The 20,757-nt window shown below is 35.5% G+C and overlaps 1 pseudogene; it reads left to right on the forward strand.

The window, feature by feature from the left end:
- The first annotated feature begins 3,608 nt into the window (after positions 1–3,608).
- LOC122747386 lies at positions 3,609–20,082 on the forward strand (annotated as a pseudogene).
- Positions 20,083–20,757: the final 675 nt, after the last annotated feature.

The raw sequence follows: 20,757 nt of genomic DNA on the forward strand, positions 1-20,757 counted from the left end.
AGATTAGAACTCAGATCTTCCTGACTCCAGCTCATTTTTTATCTGCCTCATGACTTACTGCCTATGATTCTATGACTCTAAATTTTCATGGTAGTAAAGTGGACTATCTTCATGATCATTTAAAAAACATTTTAATAATTGTATTTCAATGTAATGTTTCCTTTGTATTACTATGTGTTTTTATTAAAATAATTACAATTTTAAATTGATTTCTTAATTAATAAAAAAATTTCTACATTAAAAAAATATTGTTTCAGAAAGCATCCATAGGCTTCACTAGATTGGAAAAAGAGTCTCTGACAACCCCTGATCCAATGTAATGTCCTTAATTTATAGATAGTGAAACTGAAGTCTGGGTAGATCAAATGATAGTAATAATAGCTAGTTTTTATATGACGCTTCAAAGTTTGCAAAACTTTTTGCATGTTAACTAATTTGATCCCCACAATAACCCCATGAGATAGGTGCTATTATATGTTCATTATAAGGATGAGGAAACTAAAGCTGAGAATCATTAAGTGACTTGCCCAGGGTGATACAACATTTGAGGTAGCAGTGAAATTCAGGTCTTCCTGACTCTAAGTCCCATGCTTTATCCATTATGCCTCAAATGACTTATCCAAGCTCACACAACCAGGTAATCATTGTGTTGGAATTTGAGCATAAGTCTTCTGACTCCTTATCTGATTTTCTTTACATTACACCCTGCTCAGTGTAACATACATTTAATTTGTGTCAAGGCCTGCACTCAAACCCAGTTGTCCCTGGTTCAAGTACAAGGCTCTGTTAATTGTGGCATGTTGCCTTTTCATGAATTGTCATGACTAAGAAAAAAAATTACCCCCATCTTCTTGTCCTTGGATATTAAGACGTACAGTTAGTCATGAGACCCATGCTTGGGACTTAGGCAGCTTGACAGGAACTATTTTATTGAATTTCTTTTTTTAAAATACAATATTTTATCCCCTCTCCACCCCCAATTACATATTAAAACAATTTTTTAACATGTGTGGGCTGTTTTGTTAAAGTTTTGAATTCCAAATTCTATCCTTCCCTCCCTCTATCCCCTCCCTTGTTGCAGAGATGGAAAGCAATATGATATAGGTTATACATGTACAATAATGTATGACATTTCCACATTAATCATTTTGTAAAAGAAGATTCCAATTAAAAAAAAAGAATGAAAAAAGAAAGTGAAGCATGCTTCAGTCTGTAGTAAGACAATATCAGGTCTTTCTTTAGGGGTGGATAATATCTTTCTTGTATTTCAAAAGTACCAGCTTCAGGGTCATCTCCAAGTCATGATAAGGCATTGGAATACTATGTTAGTGGAAGCTCATAATAGCAATGCAAGTACAACCAAGAGGCTCTTCCCATAGTGTTATCAGATTTTGATTCATGAGAGTGTGGGAAGCAGCATGAATATGGCAAAAAGAGCTGAGATTATATGTGTTTGTGTGTGTATGTGTGTGTACAGTTGCTAAGACCTTTAACAACAAAGGATATGCTTTGTTTTTATTTTGTGCCCTATAGTTAATTTAAGGATGGAAGTAATTATTATTAAAGTAAAATTCTGAAATCTAGTTATGGCCAATAGCTAGGTAAACACACCTAATACCAAATTACTATTAGGTAAATGTAGAATGTAAATCTGAATATTGAGTACTATTTTTACATAATAGTTTTTGGGGGATGGGCAGGCAATGAGGGTTAAGTGACTTGCCCAGGGTCACACAGCTAGTAAGTGTCAAGTGTCTGAGGCTGGATTTGAACTCAGGTTCTCCTGAATCTAGGGCTGATGCTTTATCTACTGTGCCACCTAGTTGCCTTTACGTAATAGCTTTTTTTTGAGGGTATTGGGGTTAAGTGATTTGCCCAGGGTCACACGGCCAATAAGTGGCAAGTGTCTGTGGCTGGATTTGAACTCAAGTACTCCTGACTACAGAGCCAGTGCTCTATCCACTGCACCACCCAGCTATGCCTACATAATAGCTTTTTCAGGATCTTTCCAATAATCACCTTTAACCAGATGGCATTGAGAAATATTTTTTAATAATTAAATCAAGCTTGCAACAGGCAAAATATTATGTTTTCATATCATTAACTGTTTTGCCCCGGACAAGTAACTTAATCTTGCTGGGTCTCGGTTTCCTCATCTGTAAAATGAAGAGATTGGACTCTAAAATTTCTAAGGTCCCTTCTAGCTCAAAATCCATGATTTTATGAAGGGCATAGGGTCATAAGCATTTATACAGCACCTACTATGTGATGAGTGCTTTACAAATATTATTTCATTTTATCCTCACAACTGTATGAAGTAAGTGCTATGATTTCTCTGCATTTTACAGTTGAGGAAATTGATGCAGAAATTTTTGTTTGTCTGTTAAAGTAACCTGTCCCCTGTCACACAGCTAGTAAGTGTCTGAGATCAGATTTGAATTGAAGTTTTTCTGACTCCAGGCCCTACTACTATACCACCTACCTGCTTATAATTTTATGATTCTACATGTTCATGACAGTAGATTGACCTATCCTCAATGCTGCAACTTGCCCTCTTATATTTAACATAAATGTATTGAATAAAATGGTCTACATGGGTGGACTCATTTGAGATGGCACATCATTTTTCATGTCCCATCTAACAAACCTATAGCAATGACCACTAGCCAATCAGGTAGTAAAGAACAGGAACGAAGGTCAAAAGGTTAAAAATGAAACCAATAACAAGAAAGAAAATTGGGTGTCATGGCCAATTTTGAGCAGGACAGTCTTTTCATTGAAAATGTTTGACCTTAGGGGAGGGGGAAGGGAGGGGAAGGAGGGAGAAAAATCTGAAATTGTAAAGCATGTATAAACAAAAGTTGAGAACTATCTTTACATGTAACGGAAAAAATAAAATATCTCATAAAAAAAAAAGAAAATGTTTGACCTTTAACTGCTAACCACTCATTTTGAGTTTCTCCAACCCCATTTACAAAAAGTTCCAGACCTGTCGTATAAACCCAATCTAGACAGTCTTCATTCTGACAGTACGTCAGAGGACTGACTGTTGGACCTGGAGTCAGAGAGACCCAAGTTCAATCTGGCCTCAGATACTTCTCAGCTTTTTGAGTCTAGACAAGTGATTTCATCATCTGTCTCAGTTTCATCACTTGTAAAATGGAGACAATGATAGATGGAACTTCCTAGAGTTGATTTAAAGATTAAAGAATGAGATTATATTTGAAAAGTGCTTTGCTAACATTAAAGTGCTATATCTGTGCTAGTTATCATAACCACCATCACCACCATCATCATTATTATACTTTGCTAAAGTGCCTGACTTTATTCCTATTACTGTGCTTTTGTTTTGAGTCATTTTTATAGCAGGAAAACTAAGTTTTTTTAGTTTATCTCATATTAAAAAATTAACGTTTCTATTTCTGCAAACTCCAAAACCTATGTACTAAAGACAACAAATTAAAATTTTCTGTGCTCATTTTCATTCTAATAGGTTATGTTGTTTACTATCTTGAGGGTGTCTGGTTAGTCAAGCAACCTTAGAAAATCCTGCCTACAACCTTTGAAATGATTGCCCTTGAGAAAACAAAGCAGAAATAGAAGGGGCCATGTCGGTACAGGTGCATTTGTGTTTACATCTGATCTTGATTTTGCTTAAGAAAACAACCAGGATCCTAGAAAAGCAAGTTGGAGTTGAAAAGTGAAAAGTTTCCAGGGTGAAAATCCCCCAGGTTTAATTACTTAGTAATGAAAGGATCAATCAAGGATAAGAGAGTTAGCAAGAGATATTTGCTCGCTTTTAAGAACTAGTTCTGATACCAGGTAATTTTTGAAGATTCCAGGAGGGAAAAAAAAAACAGAATCAAAACCAAAAACATGTTGGTAGAATGGACAGTGGGCTCTTCTTGTGGGAGTCAACAGGAGGCAACAGGTGGAGAAGTCTTTGTGACCTAAGACAAATCATGTCACACTTCTCTGAGTCTGTTTCCACTTGTGCCTTTTGCTTCTTGCAAAAACAGGCAGATAGGTGGCCCTATGGATAGAGACCTGGACTAGGAGTCAGGATGAAGTGTGTTCAAATCCCACCTCAGACACCATGCACCTGGTCTATATCCTGAAGCCTCACTCCATGCCTGGAATTCACAAGATGACCCAATGGTTGCCTGATTGGGTGGCTTCTGCCAGAATCTCCAATTAAGTAGGGCACCCAGGATGGCCATGTCTCATTCCTCACACTTAAGACTTCCTCTACCATGTCTCCGTGCTAAGTATTTTCCTTAAAACCACCCTTTGTGGTCTTTTCCCATTAGAATATTAGCCCTTTGATATCAAGAATTTTCTTTCTACTTGCATTTGTATGCCCAGAACTTAACGCAGTGTTTGGAACATAGTAAGTGCTTAATAAATGATAGTAGACTGACTGTTGACTGATGTCCAACATCATTTAACCTCCATTTGCCTTAGTTTCTTCATCTGTAAAATGATGATAATAATAGCATCTAGCTCCAAGGGTTGTTACAAGGATAAAATGAGATCATATTTGTAATATGCTTTGTGAATCTTAAAGTGTTTTATAAATACTATTGATTATTACTAAAACAAAATATTTGGGAGCAGCTGGGTGGCACAGTGGATAAAGCACCAGCCCTGGATTCAGGAGGACCTGAGTTCAAACCCAGCCTCTGACACTTGATACTTACTAGCTGTGTGACCCTGGGCAAGTTACTTAACCCTCATTGCCTGAAAAATAAAAATTTGGCCTATATATCTAAAGACACTTTCAGTCCAACATTCATATTGAATTTATTTACAAGTATTTATTAAATGTTTATTATGTACCAGACATGATGGTAAGTGCTGAAGATATAAAAACAAAAGTCAAAAAGGCCCTGGCCACAAGCACTTTTCATTCAAATGAGGAGGGGGGGAACATTTATGTGTGTGTGTATGTATATGTACACACACATGTGTACGTATGTATATACACGTATATACACATTATATATACACATATGCATGTATATGTGTATATATATAAAACAAGTAAATATATAACATATACATATATGCATGTATGTATGTATATCTGGTATATCTATCTATATATGGGTGTGTTCGTGTATATAACCTGTTAGAGTCCCTTGGCACTAAGCTAATTAAAAAAAAAAAAAAAGATTTAAACTCACTTTGGAAGAAATGACAAATCCCCAACTTGAAACAAGGGCTTTCCGAAGCTATAAGATTAATTGACTGAAATCACAAGAAAAAGACAGTAATATAAGGTAAAAATCTTCTGAATTCAATTACTTTTATTAGATATGATTTTTGGATCATTTTACCCAGGAAAAATTTTGATATGTGATGAAACCTTATAGTAATACAGAGCAAAATCCAAAGTATGGGAAAATACAAATAAATTCCCTTCAAAAGTTAGTTCCATATTTACTGATAAGGGATAATATAAAGTATTTGTCAATTTTAGAGGAGGTGATGTTTAATTTATTATTAAGAGTATTATAAATGATATAAAAATGCTGACCCTAATTGCCAAACTATTTAATTGTTGACATCATTCTTATGTCTATATGTAGATCCTGGTCCATACAATTTTATTCTGATCTATTGGTTTAAAAGAAATTATAGCTAAGATTTATTAAGCCTTTTTCACATGCATCACATTGGATAACATTATCTGAAACCCTTGCCTTGTACTATTATCAAGATCATTGGAATTTCTAATACAAACTCCATATTAGAATGATTCCTAACATTTAGTTATTTAAACTATAAGTTTAAAAGCAATCACATTTCCACCTATATATTCTTTCCATCTGATGAATACCTAGGTGACCTTAAGTACACTAACATTTTATATAAAGACATTTATATATGTATATAAAATATATAAGTATACATGTATAAACACGTGTATATACATAGTTATATATGTGTATATGCATATAGTCTATACAGCAGTATGAACAAATTTATATGTTTGTGTATATACATATATATAAACAATCTATATATGTATATATAGATCTGTTTGCTATTCCATGATGTTACGTGGTCTATATTGTGTCACATGTAAATATAAATATATGTATATCTATCTATATAGAAAAAGACATTATATATTATTTGGTAAGGATTTATTAATAATATTCTCAATATTTAATAGGATATAATATATTTCTTGAGCCAGTTAATATAAGAATGAGTAGTCAGAACTTAACTAAAAGTTTTGCTTTCTGAATCTTGACTTTTAACAGCAAACTACTGTTATTTCCACTCCAACAGCTGCAGATCCTCGTTCTGTGGGGGCAGGTAGGTGGCACAGAGCATAGAGCACTGACCCTGGAGTCAAGAGGACCTGAATTAAAATCTCACCTCAGTTTATCCCAAAGAGATCATAAAAAAGGGAAAAGGACCCACATGTACAAAAATATTTATAGCTGCTCTTTTTGTGATGGCAAGGAATTAGAAATTGAGGGAATGCCCATCAATTGGGGAATGGCTGAACAAGTGGTGGTATATGAATGTAATGGAATACTATTGTACTGTAAGAAATGATAAACAGGCAGATTTCAGAGAAACCTGGAAGGACTTACATGAACTGATTATGAGTGAGAGCATCAGAACCAGGAAAACATTGTACACAGTGTCAACAACATTGTGTGATGATCAACTGTAATATATTTAACTCTTCTAAGTAATACAATGGTCCAAGATAATACCAATGGACTCATGATGGAAAATGCTCTCCAAATTCAGAAAAAAAGATCTGTGGAATCTAGATACAGATTGAGCCATGCTGTTTCTACTTTTTTTGTTTTTCCCTTTTGTTCTGATTCTTCTTTCACTGCATGACTAATGCAGAAATATGTTTATTGTGATTGTACACATATAACCTATATCAGATTGCTTGCTTATTTTTTTACATATGGGCAAGTCACTTAACCCCAAATGACTTTAACATCCAGGGCTATCTCCAATCATCCTGATGTATATCTTGCCACTGGACCCAGATAGCTCTGGGGGAGAGAATGTGGTTGGTTACCTTGCATAGCCCTCCTTAACTTAAATCCAGTTCGGTGTAAGTCATCTCATCATCCTCATGTCACGGTCTTCTTCAAAATGAAAGATAACAACAACAACCACTTTCTGTATAAGTAGAAATATAGTAGAGAAAATGAGGTACTAGGACTGGATTGACATAGGTGTTTTCTATAGGCCAAGGTGTTTTTTTGAATGACCTGGTCTACCTTGACCCTAGAGACTTGGTGCCCTTTTCTGTCTTTTGCCAACAAGTTGGCACAATGGATATAGTACTGGGCCTGAGGTCAGGAAGACTTGAGTTCAAATCTGGCCTCAAACACTTCCTGTGTGACTGAGCAAATTATTCAACTTCAGTCTGCCTCGGTTTTAAGTGCTAAATGGTATCAATAATATTACCTCCTGTCAAGGGTTGTAGTAAGACTTAAATAAGACAATGTCTGTAAAGCATTTAGCATAATGTCTGGCCCATAGTAGTCACTTACTAGATACTCCTTTCCTTTTTATGGTAACAAAATAGTTTCTCATTCTCTGCCTTTATCCCCTGGTTCTTAGCTCTTTGGATCATATCAAAAAATTTCATAGCTAACACTCTAAACTAACAACTTTGTCAATTCAGTCTTGGTACTACCCTTTTTCTTGTATGATTGGTCACAGGAAACACTGTTATTTGAGTGCAAAAGATAGGTAGGCAGAACAGGTTTTAAAAGATTCAAATGTTATTGTTTAAGTCAAGTTTGGCTAACTAAATGGTCAGTTAATTGGAAATGGTCTCTGGTTCAATACTATTGTAGCCACATATTGACACTGAGATGTAGAACTGGTTGTATAGGTGAAGGACCCCTGTGGATGGTCCCACCCATGGAATATACAGACACTTCTCAATTTAGTAAATTCATATTATGTAAATTTTGCTTTACATAAAGAATTTTGAAGGAAATCTAAATGGGGATTTTGAAAGAGGAATTGATTAAATTGCTAGCTAAAAATATTTCAGAAGAAAGAAACTTTAGAACTCAAACTCAAACCAAAAAGATTAACAACAAAACAACTGGCAGAAGCATTTCATCATGTAAGTGAATTTTTTTTCTTGTATTGAAAATATAGATCCAAATATTTCAAGATTTTTAAAAGGTCAAAGATTAATTGAAAATACTATTGCTTGCTATGATCAGATATATAAAAGGGGGGGAAGAGAGTCACTGTCCAAACATCTCTTGATAGCGCCATTAAAAAAAAAAAAGTTGTGCAGCCAACCAACAGAGATAAAGACTGTATGCAATGAGTGGGAAAGGGGCAACATTCTGCATGCCCATGTTAGCTTTACTGTATAATACTGTAATACTTTATCATTAACTTTACCTGTCATTTCATAATTCTGTTTATCATGATACAGTATTTAATATGTTTTCTTTTAGTATATTTTATGAATTTTATAAAGGTATTAATTTGTGTATACTTTCGTTATATAGGCTAACTAAAGTGGATGAGTAGGGGCAAATTCATATTACATAAAAATATCTTTACACAGAGGCCTACAGAATAGTCCACTTATATAAAGCAAGAACTGTCTGTATTCTGTCCTTCTCAGCTCCTCCCTTACAGAAGCCCAGGAGGCATGACTTTCCCTCAGTCACCCCCTCTACTCTAGTCCTACTCAGGGATTTTTTGTTGTTGTTCATTTGTGTCTGACTCTTCATGACCTCAATTGACATTTTCTTGTCAACGATACTGGAGTGATTTGCCATTTTCTTCTCCAGTTCATTTTACATATGAGGAATTTGAACCAAAAAAAAAAAAATGTGACTTTCCAAGGATCACATAGCTATTAAGTGTCTGAGGCCATATCTGAACTCAGGACTTCCTGACTCCAGGCCCACCACTCTATCCATCACACCATCTAGCTTCTTCTGTACCCAGGGTTAGATTAGCTTTAACAAAAAGATGATAAACTTACCTAAAGTTAATTGCCTTTAAGGAGAATGTTCTGAAATTCACTGACTCTTATTCTTGTAGCCTCACCACTCTCTGTTAGACACACACATATCTAAAAAAGTGATGAGTGATCATAATTTTAAGTTAGAAGTGATACAGTTTTTAAGGTTCCATGATTCATTGTTCTATGCAGTTGTATTATGAATCATTATATTATGAAAAATGTATTATGAATGATTATGAAAAGAAAAACATAAGGGACAGAATAATGATGTAGTTAATGTCTACTGTGTAAAGGCAGAAGGGTTGGGGATGAGACATTAAATCCTTGACTACTTTTGACAGATAATCCAGTCAAGTCCATTCTAGCCATATCAGTTCTTAGGGGTTTGAATAAGTAAAGGTCTAGGACAAGGAGAGAACTCAAGCTGCATCCAGGCTTGGCTTTATATTGCCAAGTGCCTAATGGAGTAGCTCTTTCTCTTTCTAAGAGCCCATGGTCCAAGATCATGCTGCTACTACTATACTCTCACTCTGCCTTTGAATTCACCATTACTTGATTGCTCCCATGATTTTCTTTCCCTCTCAGAATGGGTTGACTCAGTGCTAGACTACATGACTCAGAAGCCCATGCAGCTATTTTCTAAGAGATTTTTCTTGTGTTCAGGAATTTTTCTCTTTTATAGTTTATCAGATAAACAATTCCTACAAATTAATTTTTTTCCAAATTTATTTTTCAATGAATAAATTAGATGAGATTAAAGCATGTTGTTGGTCCAGGTGGCCAAAATTTGTTTATGCAGCCACTTGGGAAGTAATGTCCTGGAAATAATCATTTTGCCTCACATATACTATCAGTGGTAACTTTATAAATTTTTTAAAAATTATAACTCTCATAATTAACTGATTATACATTTACATAATATAAAAACAGACCTCAAAATGTTTTTGAAAATTCAACAAATAAACAATAACAGTGCAAAGAATTTAGCACAGATTGAACTGCTACTCACAATTAACCTAAAATAATATTAACCATAACATGTAAAATATATATAATTTCCAAGGTATGTGGAGTTTAAATATTAAAAATATACAGATCTAGTAGAAACAATCAATGTGAACAGGATAATGCATATATCATTCCAGTCATCTTCTATTGTACTTGAGTTGTCCCAGAGATTATTTCAGCTAACATACAGAATATGAACTTATATTCCAATATTTCAATTCAATTATCTTAGAAAGTAGTTATATTCATATATACAATAATTCACAGATCGTAAATGTAAAATAATAATAGTAGGATAGAAATTTTTTCCCAGGACCATGTTGTATATAAATTTCATTTTTAAAAATGAAGATGAAATAAAAACAATAGTAGTGATAATAATGGTAATATCATCATTATTGTAATTAACAATGACCTTTGTACAGAAATATTTGTGTATGTATAAATTTATATTTATATAGTGATTTATATATTGTTGGATATGTAGCCATCCATCATCTAAATATATTATATAATACATAAGTGCATAATGTGTTATTATCTCTATTGTACAGATAAAGGAACATGGTTGCAAGAGATTTTTGGAAAAATCCACAAAGTAAACAAAGGGTTTATGATGGGTAAGACATTTCTAGGGGTAGATAGCCAAATCAAATAGTTATGTTGGGGGGAAAAATCACCTTTAGAGCTTGAATTATTTTGATTCTGTATTAATTTAATTAAAGAAATCAGGGATGCCAACTTTTTCTTCACCCTCAACTGTGTAGACTTGACCTTTTCCACCTCCCCATTGTCTTTCCCAATCTGATGTATGGATGTATATTATTTATGAGCAAGAGAAATTTGGATTAATTTAGAGACAGAATGGAAAACATTGTTAATTCATTTAAATGAAAGTATTCTTATACATTACAGAATTGGGAAAATTCCAAGGATATGAACAAATTGATATGTATTTGTTCAAGGAAATTATTCTTGGTTCATTTATTTTGATGATTGTCATTTAGTTTTAATTATTCATGGTGGTATTTCATAGTATTCCAGCAAGTGTAATGTATCATACATTGAAAAACTAATGAAGTCTTTGAAATGGGAATGCTAAGTTCAGCTCTATTAAATCTATTGAGAAGCAAATAAAAACACCAGATTTCTTGTGAGAAATATCAAATTTCTGGATTAGCAAAGTTATAATTAACAAGGTTTTACTGAAAATAAATAAGCTGTAAAAGGACATTCTGTATCTAACAGGGAAATTATTCTTTTGGTTGACAGGAAATATCCCATTATCCTTTTTCACAGGCATCAGGGGAATTCTTGGAGCTCTGTTTCTAAGAAAATTACTTTGTATTTCTTTCCTTGCCAGCTCTCTTCCATCTCCAACCTCCCACGGCAATCTCAGTAGAAGGCCCCCAGAGGGAGATTAGCAATCTTGCATTATTTTTTGAATCTTGATGAAATAATATGAGCAGTAAAAAATACTAGGAAGTAATTTTGGTATCTTTCATCCTTGTAATTTCAAATACATTCTTAGAACCTGACATTAATTCTAATAAAAATCATTCTTCTTGCTTTCTATACCCACTACCTAAAAATCATTTTCAGTATTAAACTCAACTACGTTTGATTATACAATGGGCCAGTCAGTTCTGTTACTAAAATGTTCAAAGTAGCAATTAATTTAACACTTACAGCAAGGCTCTTGAGAGAACACAATCATTGTATTTATATTTGGTACAATGAAAAGAGCAAGAGTTTCATTAGTTTACCTGTCAAGAAATAGTGTCTTACTCTTTCAACCTCTTTTCTAAAATTCAGGGAATTGATTCCATGGCAATGTGCCTCTGTATTAGTACACAACAGTCCAAAGTTCTTATCCCTGAAGAGATCTATATGATCAACTGTTTTAATTGTTCCAATTCTTGCTATCAATGTTTGTTGTTAAAACTAAAGGGTTTGGGGAAAATTAGAATGCTAAAAACAGAATTCATTCTCTCTCTCTCTCTCTCTCTCTCTCTCTCTTTTTCTCTCTCTCTCTTTCTGTTATCCCTTTAAAAATTTTATCTGTTTAAAGAAAGTCCCAAAGAACAAGTGAATATGGCTTAACTCAGTTTATCAAAGAAAGCTAGAGACAAGGACAGCACCAGAAAGGCAGAAGAGTATTGGAGTAACTCATGATCTCTCTTCTCCTTCATACTTTGGCTAAAATTGAATGCTTTTGGACTAGGGCAGCCCATCAACTTCCTCATGATGGAGCTGGGAATAAGGCCCTCAAAGTGGTCCTTCAAAGGAACGGTGTGTTGTCAGAGAAGGCAACACTGTATTTTACCTTGACATGACTAATGACATTTTATAATTTAGAATGACTTCCATTTTAGTTCAAGTGGGTTTTCACATTTATCTTCTATATTTCTTCCTCCTTTATTCTGGTTCTTATTCAAGGACAAAAGAGAGTAAAAGAAAGTTTGCTTTGCCTCAGACCTTTGAAATTAGACACTTACTGGCAAATGAGAAAGGTTCTATCTTTCCACCCCTGAAACAAAACAATTTGCTACAGGAAGAAAATATGCTTACTGTATTCCCTATGTTTTTGTGGTAAATGGAAGATTTTGTGGTAAATGGAATATACAGAAGGCCACTTGTTCCACAATGATAGCTTTCTTATGAACCAGCTAAAATCTTCTTATGTTGGTTTGTAATGATGGATTGAAATAAAGTTTTATATTTGTGACTTGATTTTCTTTCCACAATATCAGGGAAGAGATGCTACCAGGGAGGTTTCCTGAAAGACTCAGGTACCATGGTCTCCAGGCCATAACAAGATGAAGTCCTTGATAATCTAGTGAGAGGCTGCTCCCAGGTTTTGTTTATAATTCTCACCAACTTTTGCCTGGCTTATTTCCATGACATTTTTTTGGATTATAAAGAATTTTATTTTACCCCAGATTACATGTAAAAAAAATTAACATCAATTTTTAAAACTTTGTGTTCCAAACTCTCTTCCTCCCTCCCCCCCTTAAGAACTCAAACAATTAAATATGTTATACATGTGTAGCCATGCAAAACATTTCCACATTAGTCAGGTTGTGAAAGGAAACATACCAAAAAAACCTTTTACAAAGGAACTAAGAAAAAAAATTATGCTTCAATCTGTATTCAGAAACCATCGCTTCTTTCTCTATAGATGGACTGAAGTTTTCATAAGTCCTACAGAGTTTTCTTGGATCATTGCATTGCTGAAAATGACTGTCACTCACAGTGGATCATCTTACATTATTGCTGTTATTTTGTATACAGTACATTTCATTTTGCATCAGCTCATGTATATTTTTCCAGGTGTTTCTGATAGCATCCTGATCATCATTTTTTACAGCACAATAGTTTTCCATCATAATCTCATACCACAATTTGTTCAGACATTCCCTAAGTGATGGGCATTTCCATTATTTTGAATTCAACTTTTTAAAAATCTCCTTTAGGATACCAACCTAGTAATAGTATTACTAGGTCGAGTAGTATGAATGGTTTTATAGCCCTTTGGCCATAGTTTCAAATTGCTCTACAGAATGTTTGAATCAGTTTACAAATTTACCAAGAGTGGATTACTATCTCATTTCCCCCATGTCCCCTACAACATTTGTCATTTTCCTCTGCTGTCCTATCATCCAATCCAGTAAGTATGAGGTAGTACCCAGAATCGTTTTGACTTGAATCTCTCCAATCAATAATAAGTTAGAGAATTTTTTTATATGTCTACAGGTTGCTTTGATTATTTCATCTGAAAACTTCATGTCTTTTTATCATCCATCAATTGGGGAATGGCTCTTATTTTAACAAATTTGACTCAGTCCTCTATGTGTTTGAGAACTGAGGCCTATCAGACAAACTTGCTTCATTTTTTTTCACAGTTACTATTGTTAACCATATTTTTCTCCATCCTATTCCCTCCCCATGCCATTTACTCTAATTTCCATCTTCTTTCACCCTATCCCTCTTCAAAAGTGTTTTGCTTCTGATTGCCCCATCCCTCAATCTGCCCTACCTTCTTTCACCCCTCCTCCCTTATATCCTTCCCCTCCTACTTTGCTGCAGAGTAAGATAGATTATTATACCCAATTGAGTTGTATGTTATTCCCTCTTTGAGCCATTTCTGATGAGAGTGAGGCCCACTCATTCCCATGCACATCCCTCATCTCCCCCTCTACTCCATAGTCTTTTCCTTGCTTCTCTAATGTGAGATACTTTACCCCATTCCACCTCTCTCTTTCACTTTCTCCCAGTGCATTCCTCTTACCCCTTAGTTTTATTTTTTTAAAGATATCTTCCCTTTATATTCAACTCACACCTGTTCCCTCTGTCAAAATATACTCCATTCAGCTGCCCTAATAATGAGAAAGTTCCTATGTGTTATAAGTATCATCTTCTCATGTAGGATTATGAACAGTTTAACTTTTTAATATCTTTTATGATTTTTTTCATATTTACCTTTTTAGGATTTTCTAGGGTCATGTATTTGTAAGTCAAATTTTCTATTCAGCTCAGATCTTTTCTTCATGAATGCTTGAAAGTCCTCTCTTTCATTGAATTTCCATTTTTCCCCAGAAAGATTATTCTCAGTTTTGCTGGATAGATGATTCTTGGTTGTAATTCCACTTCCTTTGCCCTTTCAGAATATCATATTCCAAGCCCGCAGATACTTTAATGTAGAAGCTGCTAGATCTTGTGTTATCCTGACTGTGGCTCCACCGTACTTGAATTGTTTCTTTCTGGCTGCTTGCACTATTTTCTCCTTGACCTGAGAGTCTGGAATTTGGCTATAATATTCCTGGAATCTTTAATTTGGGGATCACTTTCAGGAGGTGATCAGTGGATTCTTTCAACTTCTATTTTACCTTCTAGTTCTAGGATATCAGGGCAATTTTCCCTGAAAATTTCTTGGAAGATAATATCTAAGCTTGTTTTCTGATCACGGCTTTCAGGTAGTCCAATAATTTTAAAATTATCTCTCCTGGATCTATTTTCCAGGTCAGTTCTTTTTCCAAGGAGATATTTCACATTGCCATCTATTTTTTCATTCTTTTGGTTTTTCTTTATTGTGTCTTGATTTCTTGTATTTCTCATTAGCTTCCTTTTGATCAGTCCTAATTTTTAAGGAATTATTTTCTTCAAAGAGCTTTTGTACCTCCTTTTCCATTTGGCCAATTTTGCTTTTCAGCTACTGACTTTTTTCATTATTTTCCTGTATCACTTTCATTTCTCTCTTGATTTTTTCTTCTACTTCTCTAACATTATCTTCAATGTCCTTTTTGAGTATTTCTATGGCCTGAGACCAATTCATATTTTTCTTGGAAGCTTTGGATATAGGAGCTATGACTATATTTTCTTCTGAGGGTGATCTTCCTTGTCACCATAGACACTTTCTAGGGTTAGCATTTTTTTCTGTTTCCTCATTTTCCCAGGCTATTTCTTGACTTTTAACTCCTTCTTAAAGTAGGGTACTACTTTCAGGGTGTACTGTCCCAACTTTCAGAGTTTCCAAGGTGGTATGATTTAAGGAGAGCCACATTCACCACTCCCCTAACCTGTGCTCTGGTCTATAAGCAATCACAGGCCTACTTGACCTCTAACCTGGAAAGAGTCTTGTTCCAGTATGGTTACAAGCTCTGGGGTGCCTGTACCTCTATCCCACTTGTGTTGACACCAGAAACTGTGAGCCACATCTAAGAATGGGCAAAACAACAGCTTCCTCCCTCAACAGCAACAAAGAGACCCAAGCAATCTCCCCCTGGTCAACCTCTTGACACCCTCACTGGTTTGCGGCTGAGCTCAAGAAGCACCTACTGCTGTAGCTGATTCAGAGACTCCTGAGGCCTGATTCTCTGGGGCTGGGTCTATGAGGTGTGGCCATGGGGCTGTGCTCCACTCACCCTGGTATAGCAGACCTTTCCTGTCAAACTTCTAAGCTGTGTTTGGCTGTAAAATGATCTCACGCCATTTTTTGTTGGTTCTGCTGCTCCAGGAATTGTCTTGGGGCATTATTTGAAGGTATTTGGAGGGGTTTTGGTGAGAGCTCAGGGAAGTCACTGCCTTGCCTTCACCATCTTGTCTACCTATCCATGACATCTTAATTGGTCTACCTGGATTAACTTTCTTTCAATTCCAATCCATTCTCCACTCATCTGTCAGTGATCAAAAAAGTGCACATCTAACCATATTGCACCCATACTCCATAAAATCTAATGGCTATCTATTACCTCCAGCTTCAAGTGTAAAATCCTATGAAAAGCATTAAAGGATTTTCATAAGCTACTTCTCCTATCTTTCCAATCTTTTGATACTTTACAATTTCCCATGTTGTCTGCCATCCAGTGACACTGGCCTATTTGCTATTCCTCACACAAAACACTCCATTTCCCAACTCTAGGCATCTTCACTACCTGTTCTTCATGCCTGGAATGATCTCCCTCCTCATCTCTACCACCTACCTCCCCTAGCTTCCTTCAATGCCTAGCTAACATCTGACCTTCTATAGGAGCCCTTTCCCCATTTTCCTTAATTTTAGTTAATTCCTTATATTGATTTATATTGACTATTTTCAGTATTACCCTATTTATAGCTTATTTTTATACACTTGTTTACATGTTGTCTCCCCAATTAGACTGTGACCTCCTTGAAAGTAAGAATGATCTTTTGTCTTTCTTGTATCTACAATACTTAGCACAGTGCCTGGAACATAGTTGGCCCTTAATAAATCTATATTGAATATCTATAATAAATCTATATCTCCTCCATCTGACATTTAAAGTGTTTTACCACCTGGCTCCAACCTACATTTTCCCATCTGTTAAAAGAGGCAATTAGATTAGATGACTCTGAAGTCTTTTCTGACTAGATCTATAATATTATATTTCCAGGCTTATTACGTATTATACTCCTTCACATGCTTTTTATTTGCACCAAACTAGCCTACTTATTCTTCCTTACATACTATTTTCTATTTCCCATATCATTGGAAAGGCAGAGATTTCTTCCATGCCTGGGATATCTTCCCTTCTCACCTTCATCTCTTAGAATCCCTTATTGATGAGTTATTTTTAATTATCTCACTTTTCTTGACTGCATTTGGACTTTCCTTGGCAAAGATGTTGGAGTGGTTTGCCATTTCATTATCCAGCTCATTTTATAGATGAGGTACTTGGGCAAAGAGGGTGAATTGACTTGTCCAGGGTCACACAGCTAGTAAGTATCTGAGGCTGGATTTGAACTAGTGAGGAAGAGTCTTCATGAGTCCAGGCCTAGTACTCTATTTGCTGTAATACCTAGCTGCCCCTTAGAATCCCTACTTGCACTCAAAGATCAACTCAGAAACCACATCTTTTATATTAATCCCTCTATATCCACCACAAATTCTTCAGCTATTAATTTCCCTAAAACTCTAATTACCTTGTATTCATTTTGTATACTCACAAACACTACAGGTATGTGTTGTCTCCCCAGATAGAATGTAAGCTTTTTAATAGGAGGAATTTTATTTTTGTCTTTGTATCTTCGGTACCTAACAACGGCCTTCATACATCATGAGCCTTGTTGAATGAATGATCGATTTCCTCTTCTTATGAGGCCAACTTATTTACATTGGGTGTCATGGAAGCCCAGGTGTTTTGGAGGGAGGAGAATTACTGTCTAGTCATTTCTGATTGATGTCCAATCAAATAAGTCATAAGTAATGAGCATGCAATTAACTAAGAGACTGGATGTTTCATTCTGGGTTACATAATCAACAAGATGGAGAATTAGACATTTCTCATGACCTAGAAAACCTTTTCAAAATATGAAATATTTGCAAGGAAATAAAGCAATTGAAACTGAATCTATAGATGAACATATTAAGAATCCTAATAAGGTAAACACCTGATGAATTAATAGAAGAGGATAATTTCTCAACCCTAACATGTTCACCCAGCATCCCTTCCCCCCCACCAGGCCACATGTGCTTGTGCTCTGGAATCCACTCAGCAATTCCCTTTCTGTTGCTGTATTCTCTGCAAGTGGGCCCCCTTACCCCTTACCTTACTCCAACATTCTGTGCCAATAAGCAACTGAAGTTAATTCTGCCTATTCCTACCCTATAAGAACAAAGTAGAATTATAAGAATTACAGGACGTATAAATATGGGAATGCACAGCTCTGTAGCTATGTTCAGAGAATTAAAGAACAGGAGTGGGCGAATGGGGATTGCATGTTGGTAGGGATCCACTAAGCCTGATAAAAAGGAAACTTGCATACAGCTGAAGCCAGTTCTGTCCTTCCAGAAATCACTTGGACACAGAAACAAAGACCAGTGAAAGTAAATTCCCAATGTAGAATGAGGCTGAGAAAGCTTTGACTTCCAACTTTTTTTTTTTTTTGGTGAGGCAATTGGGATTAAGTGACTTGCCCAGGGTCACACAGCTAGTAAGTTTCAAGTGTCTAATGCCGCATTTAAACTCAGATACTCCTGAATCCAGGGCCAGTGCTTTATCCACTGGGCCACCTGGCTTCCCCCTGACTGCCAACTTTCAAGGGAGATCTGCCATCAAAAGGGAAGGAGTCAGAAATTGGCTTTGGAAGGATATAAGGGCAAAAAATAAAAATATTGAAGTGACCAAAAGTTGAAGGAAAAAGAAAACTCAGTTAAAAAAACTTAAGTACAAGTAGATAAAACAAGAAGGAAAATATTAATAACTGAAATGAATAAAAATTTTAAATCAGCTAAATAAGTAAAAACATATCTTTGAATAAATAGTATAGTGTCCAATCTTCTAGCCTCTGTAGCCAGTATGATGCCTCTAGCCTCATTAGTGCTAATAAGATGTCAAGAAAAATCACTGTGGTTTCAGCAGGAACTGGGACATATCTGATTTCCAGGTGTGGTTGAAGGAACAGGGCTATGATGTAATTGCCTATCTGGTCAATAGTGGACAGAAAGAAGAATTTGAATAGGTGAGAAACAAGGCATTAAAGCTTGAAACAATAAAGGTTTTCACTGAGGATATCAGTATAGAGGTTGTAGATTAGTTCATCTGGTCAGCTGACTAGTCAAATGTCCTATACTAGGACTCTGCCCTCTATCTGGGCACCTCTCTTGTCAGACCCTGCATTGCCTGAAATTAGGTGAAATTGTCTGCTGGGAAGGGGCTAAGTTTATGGTCAACAGAGCTACAGAAAAGGGGAATGGCTAGAGCTCATTCATTAAATGACACCTCAGATTAAGGTTTTTGTTCCCCAGAGGATGCCTTAATTCAACAACAGTTTGGAATAAGATAATAACATGATGGAGTATGTCAAGCACCACATTTTGCCAGTCCTATTATTCCCAAGAACCTATAGAGCATGGATGGAAACCTTATTCACATCGGCTACAAAGTGAAATCATGGAGACCTCCAACAACCAAGCCTTTCATGGTCTTTACACAAAGACCTATGACCCTACAAAGAATCTTAATAGACTAAATGTCTTAGAGTTCAGTTCAAGATAGGTGTCTCCAAGCAGGTGTGCCTCAAAGATGGCACAACCTACTACATATCATCAGAACTCTTTCTCTACCTGAATAGAATTATTGGGAAACATGGAGTTTGCTGAATTGGTATTGTGTAGAACTTACTTATTTGCAATGAAGTCCATAGATATTGATGAGATCCAGTGGAAAGGATCCTCTTTCATGCTCAGTTACAGATTAAGACTTTCACTATGCATTGGAAAGTGTACAAAATCAAATGGCCTGGGCTTGAAATTTTCTGAATTTGTGTAGAATGATTTCTGGCATTTTCTAGAGTGGGAGTTTATCCACTACTACATTGGCAAGTCCTAGGAATGGGTTGAGGGCAAGGTCCAGGTGTCACTATTCAAGGACTAGTTCTATATCATAGGCTGAGGAGTCTCCAGTCATTATACAATGAAAACCTTGTGAGCATGATTGTTTAGAGTGCTTATGAGCCCTTGGATAAACAGATTATGGCCTTCTGATGCCACTGGCTTCATCAATATCAACTCAATAAGGCAAAAGGAAAGTCATATACAGAGCTACATCACTGCCATGTAAATTAAAATAATGTTGAACAGCTCCTGTTTCTCAGCTTCATCCTGCCCTAAGTAACAGCTCTGCATGTCATTGAATTTTGTGATTGTCACTCATTCTTTTGGGCTTCAGCTCAGGCAGACTTTGTTTCATGTTCCTATAGCAAGAAGTGGTCAACAAATGGTGGGGGTGGGGGAAGATGGAGTAGAAATTACAACAACATTGGTAATAATAACTACAACAGTTAGAAGTAGTAGCAGTAATAGAAATGATATACAGGCTTCTTTGGGAAAAAGAATAAACGTTATAAGGCAAAAGAAAATGAATAAATTCTTGATGAGACAGAGGACCCAACCCCAGTAAGATGTTCCTGAATGTTGTCAGAGAGAAATAAAAATTAAGAAAGCAGAATTTATGGTCTTTCTAGAAGGATTACTTGAAAGAACAGAAAAATTTAAATCCATGGTGGCAAGTCTCATCAAAGAAACAAAAGAGAGGACAATTGATTAGCAATGAAAATATATAGAAGTAAAGGACAATCTGTAAGAAGAGAAGCAAAAAAGCAAAAAAAAATGTTAAAAGAAAACAGGATGTCTATGACTTGATTATGCCTATAAAACATATTGATGTCTGACAGGAAACAGAGACAATTTATGGATTATAGATCATTTAGAAAAAAGCTTCTTAAACTGTGGGTCT

The sequence above is a fragment of the Dromiciops gliroides genome, chromosome 3 (assembly GCF_019393635.1).
Source record: "Dromiciops gliroides isolate mDroGli1 chromosome 3, mDroGli1.pri, whole genome shotgun sequence".
Taxonomy (NCBI): Eukaryota; Metazoa; Chordata; class Mammalia; order Microbiotheria; family Microbiotheriidae; genus Dromiciops; species Dromiciops gliroides.